The sequence below is a fragment of the Gracilinanus agilis genome, chromosome 4, assembly GCF_016433145.1.
Source record: "Gracilinanus agilis isolate LMUSP501 chromosome 4, AgileGrace, whole genome shotgun sequence".
Lineage (NCBI taxonomy): Eukaryota > Metazoa > Chordata > Mammalia > Didelphimorphia > Didelphidae > Gracilinanus > Gracilinanus agilis.
The window spans coordinates 219,722,237-219,735,794 of NC_058133.1; the positions used below are offsets into that span (position 1 = coordinate 219,722,237).

Below are 13,558 nucleotides of genomic sequence, written 5' to 3' on the forward strand. Positions count from 1 at the left end.
AACTCAAGAGCTGTATTTACCCCCAATGCCCCAGATGTGAGATATCAAACTAATTCTATTAACAGAGCAAATAACAACATACTAAAAGCTCCACTATTTCCAATTTAAGTCTCAGGGTATTCTTCCATAACTATAGCAGCAGTATAACCAAAAACCAGCAGTATTTCTCCTAAATAAACTAAAAAAAACCACCAATCCTCTAAACTTACAACCATAGCACAACCCAGTCCACCCCTAGCAACCAAACTTAATCTTCCATACACAGGAGAAGATTTAGAAGCAAAAGCCACAAACCCAAAAATTAATAGCAAAGAAAAAAAGAAAATAATTGTTATTTTTATTATTTTAGTATGGACTCTAACCATAATGTATGGCATGAAAAAACATTGTTGTATTTCAACTACAAAAATCTAATGACCAACCTACGAAAATCTTACCCACTTATAAAAATTATTAATCACTTTTTCATTCATCTACCAGAACCATCTAATATTTCAGCTTGATGAAACTTTGGATCCCTTCTAGGAATTTGCTTAATTATTCAAATCCTGACAGGATTTTCCTAGCCATACATACATCAGACACATTAACTGCCTTCTTATCAGTAGCTCACATTAGCTGAGATGTAAACTATGGACAACTTATTAGAAATCTCCATGCCAATGGAGCATCAATGTTCTTCATATGCTTATTACTTCATGTAGAATAAGGCATTTATTATGGCTCTTACCTCTTCAAAGAAACTTGAAATATTGGAGTAGTCCTCCTGCTTACTGTTATAGCAACTGCAATTGTAGGGTATGTACTCCCATGAGGACAAATATCCTTCTGAGGAACTACAGTAATCACCAATCTAGTAGCTATTCCCTATATTGGTACTACATTAGTCAAATGAATCTGAGGTGGTTTCTCCATAGACAAAGCTACACTAACCCAATTCTTTGCTTTCCACTTCATCCTACCCTTTATTATCCTTGCCCTAGTAATTATTCATCTACTATAATTACACGAAACAGGCTCCAACAACCCAACAGGCATTAATCCCAACACAGATGAAATCCCATGCCACCCTTACTATCCTATTAAAGATGCCCTAGGATTAATCCTTGTAGTCCTAGTACTGCTCTCACTAGCAATATTCTCACCAGATATACTAGGTAACAACTTCACACCAGCTAACCCACTCAATACCCCTCCATATATTAAACCAGAATGATACTTCCTATTTGTCTACACAATTCTCAGTTCAAGCCCAATCTCTGACCATGGACAAGTTATTTAACCCTTCGATGTGTCAGGGAACTCTCTAAGGCCATAAATTGCAGAAAAGTTGTTTGTATTGGTAAAAGGAATTTCTTCACCGAGTCCCCAGACCAAGAAAATTATAGATAATAACTAGCATTCGCCCTCCACTTCAAGGTTTCCAAGGTATTTTGCATGCATTGTCTCATTTGATCCTGGAGAAGAACCTGAAAAGGCAAATACTATTGTTGGTGGTGTTGCTTTTGTTATTTATAGGTGAGAAAATGGGTTTAGAAAAGTCTAGTGAATTGACCAGGCATACAAGATAGTAAGAGTCTTATTTGGGACTATCCCTAGGATTATGCCTTGATGCATCTACCTTTCTTGCTGTGCTTCTTCCTATGGTAACAGCTACCATATAACTGCTGTGTAAATTTTCAAATATTTTATACTTTCTGTCAAATGTTCTGAGAGAATACATTTGTTCGTGATCACTATTGAGAAGATCAGCTTTTATAATTTATTCATTTTGGAAGTATTGTTTGACAAGTTGGGTAGGAAGACAAGAGAAGAAAGAAAAGAGAACAGTGTCACAAAAATGTAAATAGCAGAGAGCATGAAAAAAAAGAGAAAGTAGCCAACCAAATGTAGCAAAGAGGCCAAGGAGAGTGAAAAATGAGAAAATGCCAACGGATTATTGTTTAAGAGAACACTGGCTACCTTGAAATTAAGGAATCAGTAATCAAAAATATGTTGACAATTAGGAACGTGGAGGATGATTGATGCAGTAATCTACTTATGAGGATCAGAAGGGATAGAATTAAGGGCAAATGTAGAGAGTTTGGCCCTAGAAGGGAAAGGAAAACTTTATTAACGATATTAAGGGTAAGGCAGAGGAAGCAGATATTATATCAAGGGGGTTTTAGATGAAAAGATAGGAAGAAGAGGGAACTCATGGTGAATATTGCCTCAGTTTTCTCAGTAAAGTTAGAAGTGAGGTGTTCAGCTGAGAATGAGGGGAAAGGAAAGATGTTGGAGGCTTGAAGAAAGGAAAAAGTGTAAGAGATTGCCTTGCACTGGTGAGAACTCAGTTGAAGTTAGATAATGTGAATTTATCATGTGCCCAGTCAGCACTGTTATACTAGCTGTGTGACTCTGGGCAAGTCATTTAACCCTATTTGCCTAAAAATGTGTGAATAGGGGCAACTGGGTAGCTCAGTGGATTGAGAGCCAGGCCTAGAGACGGGAGGTCCTAGGTTCAAATCTGGCCTCAGACACTTTCCCAGCTGTGTGACCCTGGGCAAGTCACTTGACCCCCATTGCCTACCCTTACTACTCTTCCACCAAGGAACTAATACACAGAAGTTAAGGGTTTAAAAATATAAAAAAAATGTGTGAATAATGCAGATTAAACTAAAAATATGCATATAAATTTTTAGGAGTCTGACCAAAGAACCTAGGTTCTGACCCTGGACAAGTTATGTTACATTTGGGATAACAATAATTGTACCTACCTCATGGGGTTGGTATGTTTTATAAATTTCAAGATGCTATAGAAATTGAAATTTTTACTAACACATCCATACACAGTTTATTAGTTGAGAGATAAATCTACTGAGAAAAATAGCATTTTGCCATATGGTTATTCCCATGTAAAACTGAGGAGCAGGAATACCTGAGCCCAGGAGCCATAAAGGCAAGCAGTCAAGTGAAGCAAGAAAAAGGTTGAGCATAGAGCAACTTAAGGTTAAAGATCATAGAAGAGAAGAAAGGAAAATGCAATAAAATAAAGAAAGAAAGAAATGAATGAAAGTCCAAGTCCCAACAATGGACCTGACTTTATGTCAATATGACTTCTAGCCAAGCTTCCAACAATACTAGTACTGCTATAAACAGTGGTTTGCATAAAAAGAAGTAAATCAGTGTATCCATTCCTCTGTTTCTACCACATTCTGCAAATTTAAGACAGACAACCTGCCTTGCTTCATGAAGTGAATTTTATAAGTTAGGCAATTTTTCCTAATCTATTTTCATAGGCTCCTAAGAAGTAGAGTTTAAAGATACTTTAGTAAATTAGTAAATTAGTCCAGCCCTTTTATTTTATGGAGAAGGAAAATGAGGCTGAGGTTCACTCAAGAATTAAGTAGCAGAGTTGAGATCAGAACACAGGTTCTCTAACTCTAAATTCAGTGCCAAGGAATCCACCATTCCTTGCTCCCATAAATTTATCCTGATTGTTTAGCTCAGATTTTATTCTTTGGAAAAGATTGCAGACATATTTGACATTGTAAAGGCCAGCATGTAAGGAGTAAAAATATTAAAGTGTTGGACTAAATTTATAAGAGTGTGGTCACCAGGAATTATGCTCAATTCCAAATGACTTTTTATGGTAGTTTATTTTCAAAAGGAGAAAGAGTGAAAGTAAGAAAATCAGAGAGAGTAGATATTTACTCCAGCCTGGTCGGAACCAGGCAGGGCTTAATAGGTCCTGGCAAAGGGGCCCCAGAGGTAAATTAAACAAGGGTCTCTCCTCCCAGATGAGGGGCCTCTCCAGAGGCTAATACCTCCAGAACAAGCCAAGGAAGGGAGTCAGCCTTTTTCACTCACCCGTGTGGTAGTTCTAAGGAAAAATAGAAAAGCAGTCTGAGGTCCTCAGCTAGAGCTCCTCCAGGGTCAAGTTGAAGGCAGAAGACCTCCTCACAGAAAGTTCTTGCCACTTTTAAATACCATTCCTTTTGTCACTTCCTGTGCCTTCCTCCCACTTTATGTAGACCAATAACAGCTAAAGTTTTGCTTAGCACTGCCCCAGAGGCAATTAGTCAATTCTAATTTGTCACCCACTATCACACAGGTGGGTCACAGATCTCCCCCACTTAAGGATAAGTGAGGTGTTAAATCTAAAACTGCTTCTGATTATTAAATCTAAAAATGGGCAAGGGAGAGTTAATCCCATATTCACAACATTTGAATTACTGTGCATTCCTCATGTTAAAGTGCTTGAAAGTCATTAGAAAATAGCAATCAGTATTCAAAAGCAAAAAATTTAAAAGCAAAAATGACAGAAATGAGTAAACTGACTACTTAATAAGTAAAGTCCTACATTGATAATTTCTTTCCTTTTTTTCTCACTGTGGGAATAGAATGGGAAAAACCACTTAACAACAGAACCATGATTTCTCAAGGGAATAATTTCTTCTTTCTATCTTTCTCAGGTGCTGAAGATTTGGGACATGAGTTACCACAGTTGTCTCCATACTGTGACACTGAAGTTCCCCCATTCCCAGTCTGAGGATGCTTTGGAACAAGGAACCTTCCCCTTTCTATTTCTCCAGAAGCCTTTTCCCCTGATCCTTATCTCCTACATCGACTACATGGGAATGCTGAGACTACCCATGCCTACACATTCAGAGACAAACTATGCAACACCTCACAAGGCTCCATTGTGTGGGACTGTTTACAATGCATTCTTCCATCAGGTCAGACATACTCTAAAGGGACAAATAAGAATTTCTGATCTATGGGACTGGGCTGGGCAAAAAGTGGGAAGGCCATGTAAGTGGCTTTTGTCTTGCTTTATGGTCTTTGGTAGAAACAAGTAGTAACTGTTGAATGAAAGACAAAGAAATAGAATCCTACTACCACTCTAAGGAAACCTAAACACACCTCTCTTTACATAGTTATGAGGACTTATTCAGGACAATACAGACAACCCCACCAAAAAAAATAGCACATTCAATCCAACAGATATTTATCAAGTACCTCCTAAGTGGAGGGAACATAATAGATCCTGGGAATACAAAGAAGTCAATCAATGCCTTCAACAAACATATTCTACTTTGAAGGTTAGAGAGAGGAAAATTAAATATGTCCAGGCATATACATAAATAAGATGTAAAGATGGCAGAAACATTTGTGCCAGCATACCAGGCAACAATGATGCAAGTGAAGAAGAGGAAGTAAAGAGTAGATAAATTTACTAGGACACAGTAGTGGTGAGGCAGGAATAGTCAGGGAAAGAGGAAAACTCTCTCAATTTATATTATTTCTTAATGAGGTCCAAAGAGCAAAACAAAGCTCCCATTGTTTATGATTATACTTAGTTCAGGATAACAGTACTCTTTGCTTGCAACCAGTTCCTTAAGAAACCCATCTGTACCTTCCAGATCTCTCTTCTCCTTTACTTTGAGTTCATTTGTCCCTAAGTTGTCCTTCCTGAATTATTTCTGCCTGGAGAACCTCAAGTAAGTAATATTTGCAACTTGTTCTAATGACCAAAGTAAATGGAAAAATTTGCTCTAGTTTTCAGTCAGGCAATTGAGACTGCTAATGGGAGTCATTGATAAATCACTTCCTCATTTCTACTCTGTTCCTTTTCATGCTAAATAGAGACACCCATGGTAGATATGTAAAAAAAAAATAAATGCTGCTGTCCTACTCTAGTCCAAGAATTCACCTCCCTTCTCACTGCAGCCCAATCTTTTGATTAGGGGAAGAAAGAGTTGACAAAAACTGGCTGCCAAGAAACACTGAGAAACGTTGGAAAGCCCAAGGTGTTTTATCACTTTGCTTGAGCAGAACCAGGCAAGTGGTTCAAGTGATAATGGCTTCCTCAGCTGAACTCCAGAGCACCTAGGAATGGAAATGAACCATTACATCTATTCTCATTAAAACTGAAAAGTTCAGAAAAAGCCAAGATGACCAAGAAAGGGAATATAGTATAGGCTTTCCAAATTAAAAGGGCATCTCCATTTTGGCAGCACAACTCAGTTCCCTGGCAATTCCCTTCTGATAGAAGCCAGGATCCCTGAACAAAGAAGGTAAATTTTGCTTCTTTTCTATAGCACAAGCCAGTGAACCAGTCTTTAGCTTTGTAATGTTTTCCAGATACCAAACCATTCTCCTCCATGATATTTTGATCTTTAGTCTGACTTGCTGGAGTTTCCCAAATATATTCATTTTCTTCTTCCTTTTAGGCAATGTGATATAATATAAAAACACCTGACTTGGAAATCTTAAGACCTGGTCTTAGCTTCATCAATCAGTCAATTAACAAGCAGAGTAGCTATGTGACATTGGGTAAATCACTTAATCTCTCTGAGACTTTCTATTGGAGCAAATAAAAATTACAATCTCAGAGTCAGTCCAACTATATTACCCCCTCAGGGATTTAGGAGTATTCCTGAGAGTTTGGGGTGTTGCTTCTAATAAGTTCAAGATCCCCTTCCAGGTGTGCTCCTCCTCCTGTTAACCACCAAAAACTGGCACCACAATTCCCCTTAATTAATTGACATTAATTAGCATTTGCAAAGTAGCATTTATTTGGGGAACATTGAAGAAGAAAGCATGAAAGTATAAATACTTCCTCCTGACACTTTCAGATCACACTTTCCCCTGTAAATCCTTGTTCTTAGGGGAAACATAGACTTAACTAGCTAGTTTCTCTATTATTGAGCTTACCAAATTAACAGTCCTATGCTTCACTGAAGCCAGATGACAAATCCATTACCAAATAAGTCTGGACAATAAGCATTATTAAGTGATTACTTTATATGTCAGTCACTATGCTAGTCCTCTCAGCTCCCCAGTGGGCTAGGCTGGATCAGAAAAATCATTCCTTGGTCTTCAGGGTATCACTGCTGAGCTGGTTACAAAACCTAGCATGAATTTGACTCCTGAACTCTGTCAAATAGCTCCTGACTTTTCAAAACTCACAAGATGCTAGTCTTCAGTCTAAAACAAAAAATAAAAATAAAAACAGAAGAACTGAGCCAGTATGATAGCCACAGAAAGAAGGAGCCAAATGTCCCTCCCTTTACAGCACTGCCAAGAAGAAGTAACACCAAATACCAGGAACAAGTAACACGGAAAGAAAAGGCCAACTTAGTGCCTTTTGAATGTGCCCCTTTTATTATGTGGTTAGCAGAATGGAATCAGTTATATCATGTCTACACATGCTCCAAAATCCATCCAAAGCACTTCTCTTTTACATTATTGCAATTGTTCAGGAAGTAAGCTCCCAGGTTTCTTTCCCATGCAGAATTATTATAATGAGATGATGTTTAGTGTAATTGAAAAGGGCCTTGATTTGGATTTGAAGACTTTAGTTCAATTTTTTTGTTCATTACTTGTATAATTTTGACAAGTTAATTTATCTCCTAATGCCTCAATTTTTCCAACTGGAAAAATAAAAAGTTTAGGCTAAATGATCCTATGAAATACAAGATATTATTTGTATATGGCACAGGATGCTGCATTGACATCAGATGACTAACTCCTCATCACTAAGGAATAATTCAGGGAACAGAGTGCTGGGCCTAGATTCAAAAAGACTTGAATTTTGGCCAGAGTTACCTACTAGCTATATGACCCTGGGCAAGTCACTTAGCCTCTGTTTGCCTTAATCCAATGGAGAAGGAAATGGCAAATCATTTCAGCATCTTTGGCAAGAAAACCCCTAAAGACAGCATTGGCATACTGTAATCCAAAGAATCACACAGAATCACATGACTGAAAGACTGAACAATAGCATATGGCAAAGCAAAAAAAAATGCATAGATAGACTCCTTTGTAGGTCTCTAGAAACATTCTTATTCAGTTGGCTGGATCTATAAAGGGTATTGGCTGTCATTTGTAAGAAAGAGGTTTCATAGGAATTAGAGCTTTAAAGAAATTGAGAGTTTATCTTGTCTTGCCTCCTTTTATAGATAGGGAAATTGAAATTCAGAGAAAGGAAGGAATATCAAACAGGTATTGAGTAAACAATGTCAGAATTCAAACCTCCTAAAGCCAAATCCCTCTTCCCACAATATTCAACATTTTTGGTATAATATCAATTTCTGAGAAGCAAAATAGAGAACAGGATGAGTGACAACAAATAGTTTTAAAATTTGGAACTTACCCAGATGCCATGAGCCAAGGGGCAAAATACAGTTACTGCCAGGACTATAAAAGGCAGGAACTGGATCAAGAAGTGCTCTCACTTATGAGAAGGGGACCCCCGGGTGGCTGGGTGGGTAAGCCAACCAACCTGCTTAGGTTACCTGTATCCTGTTTCACCAATTATCACATCCACAACTTCTGAAGAGAGCTGTGCTGTACACTGATCATTTATCATCAAGGAAGGATACCATCAATCCTCAACGCACCAGGTCAGGGCCAAAGGTGCCTGGCCTGGCCTGACCTGATTAATCTATGATAGCCAACCCTGATCATCATTAGTGTAGATTCCCAACACTTCCTTCCTTTAATCCCTGATCCTTCCCCTAAGCTTGTTACAATTAAATCCTAAAAGCTTACCTAGCTGAATCCTGTTATTATTCTACAGTTCACTACCATATTATTTGGATCTAAGGGGAAGGGATTATTCAAACAAGATCAAATCGCAGTCATAGGCTTTATCCATCAAGTTAAATCCAGGATAAGGGTCAGAGAAGCTGTGTGATCCAAATCACAGCTTCTCATTTGATCACTTAGTTCTGGGCACTGTTGAGGGAGATGTGTGTGTATTCAGCTGAGCTTCATATACTTGTGGGACCAGTGTTCACTACCACAACTCGGTGTCCACCCAAATTTCCATCTCACTCAGCTTAGGCCCTTAGACCATCAGAGGACCTTGGGCCATCTCTCTATCAGGTCCTGTTCAGTATCACCATATTGCCCGTGACAGTTGTTCTTTGGTTCTCATTTCTGCTGGACTCCAAAATGATAATCCTTTCCTCTATGACATTTATATCCTGTGAAAAAAACTGCTATTCAAGAGAAGTTATAACAAGAAGGAGAAATTGTGAATTTAGGGGGGGAAATGATGTTATTCCTTCCACCTCTTTGTCCCCTGCACATCAACTCATGTGATGAAGTTACAGATAATGAGGTTTTATTATGGCAATAAGTTGTTAAAATAACTGTTGCATCATAGCTGTACTATGAAATTTCTTGATGCATTAGGAACCCCTATATCTGAAGGAATTAAATGGAGCAACTTCTTTGGATAAGCAAAAATTAGACATGCCTTTGAATGACTTTAAATTGCTAAACCCTGGAGCTCCAGGCTAGGAGTGCTTTGTGGAGAAGACCTCTACATAGGAGGAGGGCAGAATTTCTCTTTCTTTCCTCCAACCCCCAATAGTCATGTTATCCAGCATCAACTTACGGAAACCATCCATCCAGAAATTCAAGTGTGTCAGTTTAAGAGTTTCAAGGAAGAGTTGAGGAACCTTGGATACATATATTCCACATAGGCTTGACTACAAAAAAGCAGTCTTTTGATGTTAAAAACATCAAAAGGCTGAGCTATGGAAAAGTATAGACCTAGCTAAACAACCCACCCCAGTAGAGTTAATACTACATGAGGATTCAATGAAAAGAGAATTAATTCCCAAATCATGAAGTTCCAAAAGTTTGGAATCTTTGAAATACATTTATTTGTTAGATGCACCTTGCTAGCACTAAGGCTATGCCAGTTCTTACCATGGGCACTGTATATAATTTTGGAAAGTGTATATTAGGAGAGTGTATATAGGTAACTGGGGAGAAGAAATATTTGTAACTACTGTTTTTCCTGTGCTGTCTTTGTTAGGAGTTAATGTCCATTAGCTTATGATAAATGAGAAGCACAAGAGCCAGTCACTTTTGGAAGGTTCATCCTTGCAAAGTATAAGTCTAAGTAGTCCAAATGAGGTACTGTATAAGTACTGTATAAATGTACTGAGTGTGTAAGGAGGACTAGCACCTCCAGAGTGAGGGCTTCCTGAGCCCCTTTCAAGGTACTTCATCTTCTTTGGTGTCTACCTCTCACCCAAATCTCAACTACAGTTCCAAGAAGCTGTTGTATTCACAGCAGTCACTCCTTGATAAAACCATCTGGGCACACAGGCCAGGTTGAGGGTAATTGACAGGTCTCAAACCCACTGATGGCTTAGTGGGATGTGTGCCCCAAGCATGTGAGGACTTCCTCTGGCAGAATGGATGGATGAAAACTATTCATTCCAACAGCCTTGAAAGTGACTGAAGCAGCCACAGTGGAGCACTTGGTCAGACATTGAAGATGCCAAGCTCATCCACAGCATTCTGAATCATCAGTCATCCAGACTCATGTGTTGCCCAACTGGACTTCAATGATTCTGAAAGAGAGAAAGGCTGAAGACTTTATGTAACTCTTCCTTATTTGAATCCAGTTCAAAAGCAAGTCAAGATACCACCCTATGATGTCAGTGATTCTCTTTGAAAATGAAGGACAAACAACAACTGTATAAGTAAAGAATAGAATGAAATAGATTTGGAGTCCACAAGTTCCAAGGTTCTTGAAGTTAACTTTCACCTAGATTTGGCTTCCTGTACACCTTGTTATTTGGAAAACTGAACAATGTAATTTTTCAAATGAAAAGAATAGGGATCTCACATTTATATATATATATATATATCTTTTTCCCACCTTCAGTGTGATTCCATAAAGCAGTGTATTGGCTATTATATGCAGGATAATATGTTATATATACTGTTAAAAGGAAGTTTCTTAATCTCACTCTGTCTCTTTAAGAGGCAGAAGAGAAGTATTTCTAAGAAGGAACTGACAGGCTTGTTTGAGACAAAGCTGAACATTCCATTACTAGGAGATGAGGATCATATATAAGGAGCACCATTGATTAGCTAGGGGGCTTCTTTTTCTCTGACTTCCTAGGGAGCAGGAATTCTGAGGAGTTCTGTGTCAGTCTCTCTGAGTCAAGAGAAACTGGCAGTTACTTCTGACAGTTTGGATTGAAATACTAATTTAAAGAGGGGGTAGAAGATTAATGTTCATTGATTAGCTTAGGTAGGTAGATAGGGAATATATTTCCAGATAGTAGTGGTATAGGTAAGATAGGTCTGTTCTGACAGAAGATCCTGCCCTCAAAGGCAGTTAGATTTAGGGTTTCTTAGAAATTTTAGTATAGCTGACACATGTAAAACCCAGTGGAATTGTGTGTTGGCTACAGGAGAGGGTTAGGGGGAGAGGAGGGAAAGAACATGAATCTTGTAACCATGGGAAAATATTCTAAATTAATTAATTAAATAAAATTTCCCCTCCTTCAAAAATAAAAAATAAAATAGAAATTTTAGTAAAAAATTTGGATTTTAGGCATAACTATATTATATTAGAGTGATAATCACACTATCCTCCCTCCTGTTTCCTATCTGAACTTCTCCTCAGAATAAACTAAGTGTTGGAGTTTTATCAACCTGCTCTCTGTATTTTTGTCAAACTTCTACCCCCAAATTTTAACCCTTCACAATACCATGAGCATAAAGAAAAAAATGAAATAACCTTTGACTCCTCAAGTAGCTTATATTGTTGGATTCAACATGTACATAAAATAAATAAAATATATACAAAGTGAGGGAGAAAGAGAACAGAGGGGTAGAAAAAGAGAGAGGGAAGAACAAAAGAGGGAGAGGGGAAAGAGAAAGAAAAAGAGAGAGAGAGAGAGAGAGAGAGAGAGAATATTAATACTCAAAGGAATCAAAATGGCATTTTGTAGTTTGTAGCACATGAGCCATGTGAAGGAGAATTATATGAAACTTAGCACCCATTTAGACAATGCCTCCCACCTATATTTCTCAGAAGTTAGGACCCCTGAAGTATGAACACTCCATGTTCAAAGTACTCTGTAGGTCTACATTACTATGTTCATGAGCAACTACCAATATGCTCTCCAAGTGATACAATTAGCTCAAAACAAATATATTTATTGAAATGGCATAGTAAGAAACAAACACACCCACTTACCACCACCCAAAAAAGAAAAACAGTGGCTCATTCTTTTACTAAACGTATTTAGTATTAATCATTAGAGACAGTAAACAAAATAGAGCTCATAAGTAGAGACACACACATGTAGGGAACAGGTCTAGCAATGGCACATAGAAACATCTAGGTATAGCAGTAGATACTGTTGTCATGAAGACCTCTTCAAATCCTGGCTTCGATACTTATTAGCTGTATGACCCCCTCAGCAAGTAACTTAATCTCTTTCAGTCTCAGTTTCCTTTTCTACAAACTAGGTATAATAATAACCCCTCTATTCCCAGCAGCACTGTGAATTTAAAATGAGATAAGTGTAAAATCCTTCTCAAACCTCAAAGCATATAACAAATGCTATTTATAATTTTTATTGTTGCTATTATGTGTTCAAGTAGGAGTCACTTCCACTCCTGATGGTGGTGGCTCTTTACTGAGCATGGAATATCTTCTGGGTGAGTTACTGCACTTGAACTTCATTTTATAAAGTCCTTAAAAGTTTCTGGACTTTTTATTCTTCACTGGGCATTGCATCCCTGCTACTTGGCTATAGTGTTCATTATCTTAAGCTATGAATTCAGCTGAAATCCTGATGAGCCTAGAACCTAGGACCAGTAAGAATTTAATTTCAAGGATGAGATTGGAGAATTAGATGATGCTGTTATGGCATCTCTGCATGGCATAGGTTCTTACCCCCTATGGAAATCACACACAATGAAAGAATTATCCAAAAATGAAATGGGCTGCTATAAGAGGTAGAGATCCTTGTTTGCAGAAGTGTTTTCAGTTGAACCTGAAGGGTCACTTTTGGGGAAAGTAGTAGAGAAGATTCTTGCTTCAAATAGGAACTGGACTAGATGGCTTTGAAGCTCAGTGTTGCCCCTGAAGATGCTATAAAATAATACTTCTCCAAGAAGTCTTTCCAGATCACATAGTATCCCCTTTCCTAAACTCCTATAGTATCTTTTGCCCAAACATTCATATAATATATGCACATATGATGCTATACAAGCTTGTGACATCCCTTGTATTCAATTCACAAATCCTAACCACCTACAACTATGGCATTTCTTATATTATTCAGCTTGTCTCATATGACTTGGTTTTCCAACCAGACTGAAGCTCCTTGAAGTCAGGAACTATGTTTTAATCACTTTTCTACCTCCCATAGCTTTTTAAGTATCAACTAATCCAAGCTCCTCATTTTACAGCTAATGAAATTGAGAACCAGAAAAGAGAAGTAACTTGCTAATACTACTAGCAAGTAGGAAAAACAGGATTCAAAGTCAGGTCCTTTAACTCCAAATCCGTTAATCTTGACACTACATCGCTTGTCCCCCACACTTAACAAAGTGCTGTCTTACAGTTGGAAGATAGTCAAAGAATTCTTGGTCATTAGATGTTTAAGAGATGAGCTAAAACCCATTAACCAAGAGAAAGAGCACATATTTTATTCATATCATCTGGGAGCTTTTGTTAGCCTGATTTCAGTAGAGACACAATTTAACAGGAATTTGGAACCAAATTATCTCATGACAGGTA

At 37.9% G+C, this 13,558-nt stretch overlaps 1 pseudogene; it reads left to right on the plus strand.

Moving 5' to 3' along the window:
- The first annotated feature begins 413 nt into the window (after positions 1-413).
- On the plus strand, positions 414-1,216 carry LOC123247760 (annotated as a pseudogene).
- Positions 1,217-13,558: the final 12,342 nt, after the last annotated feature.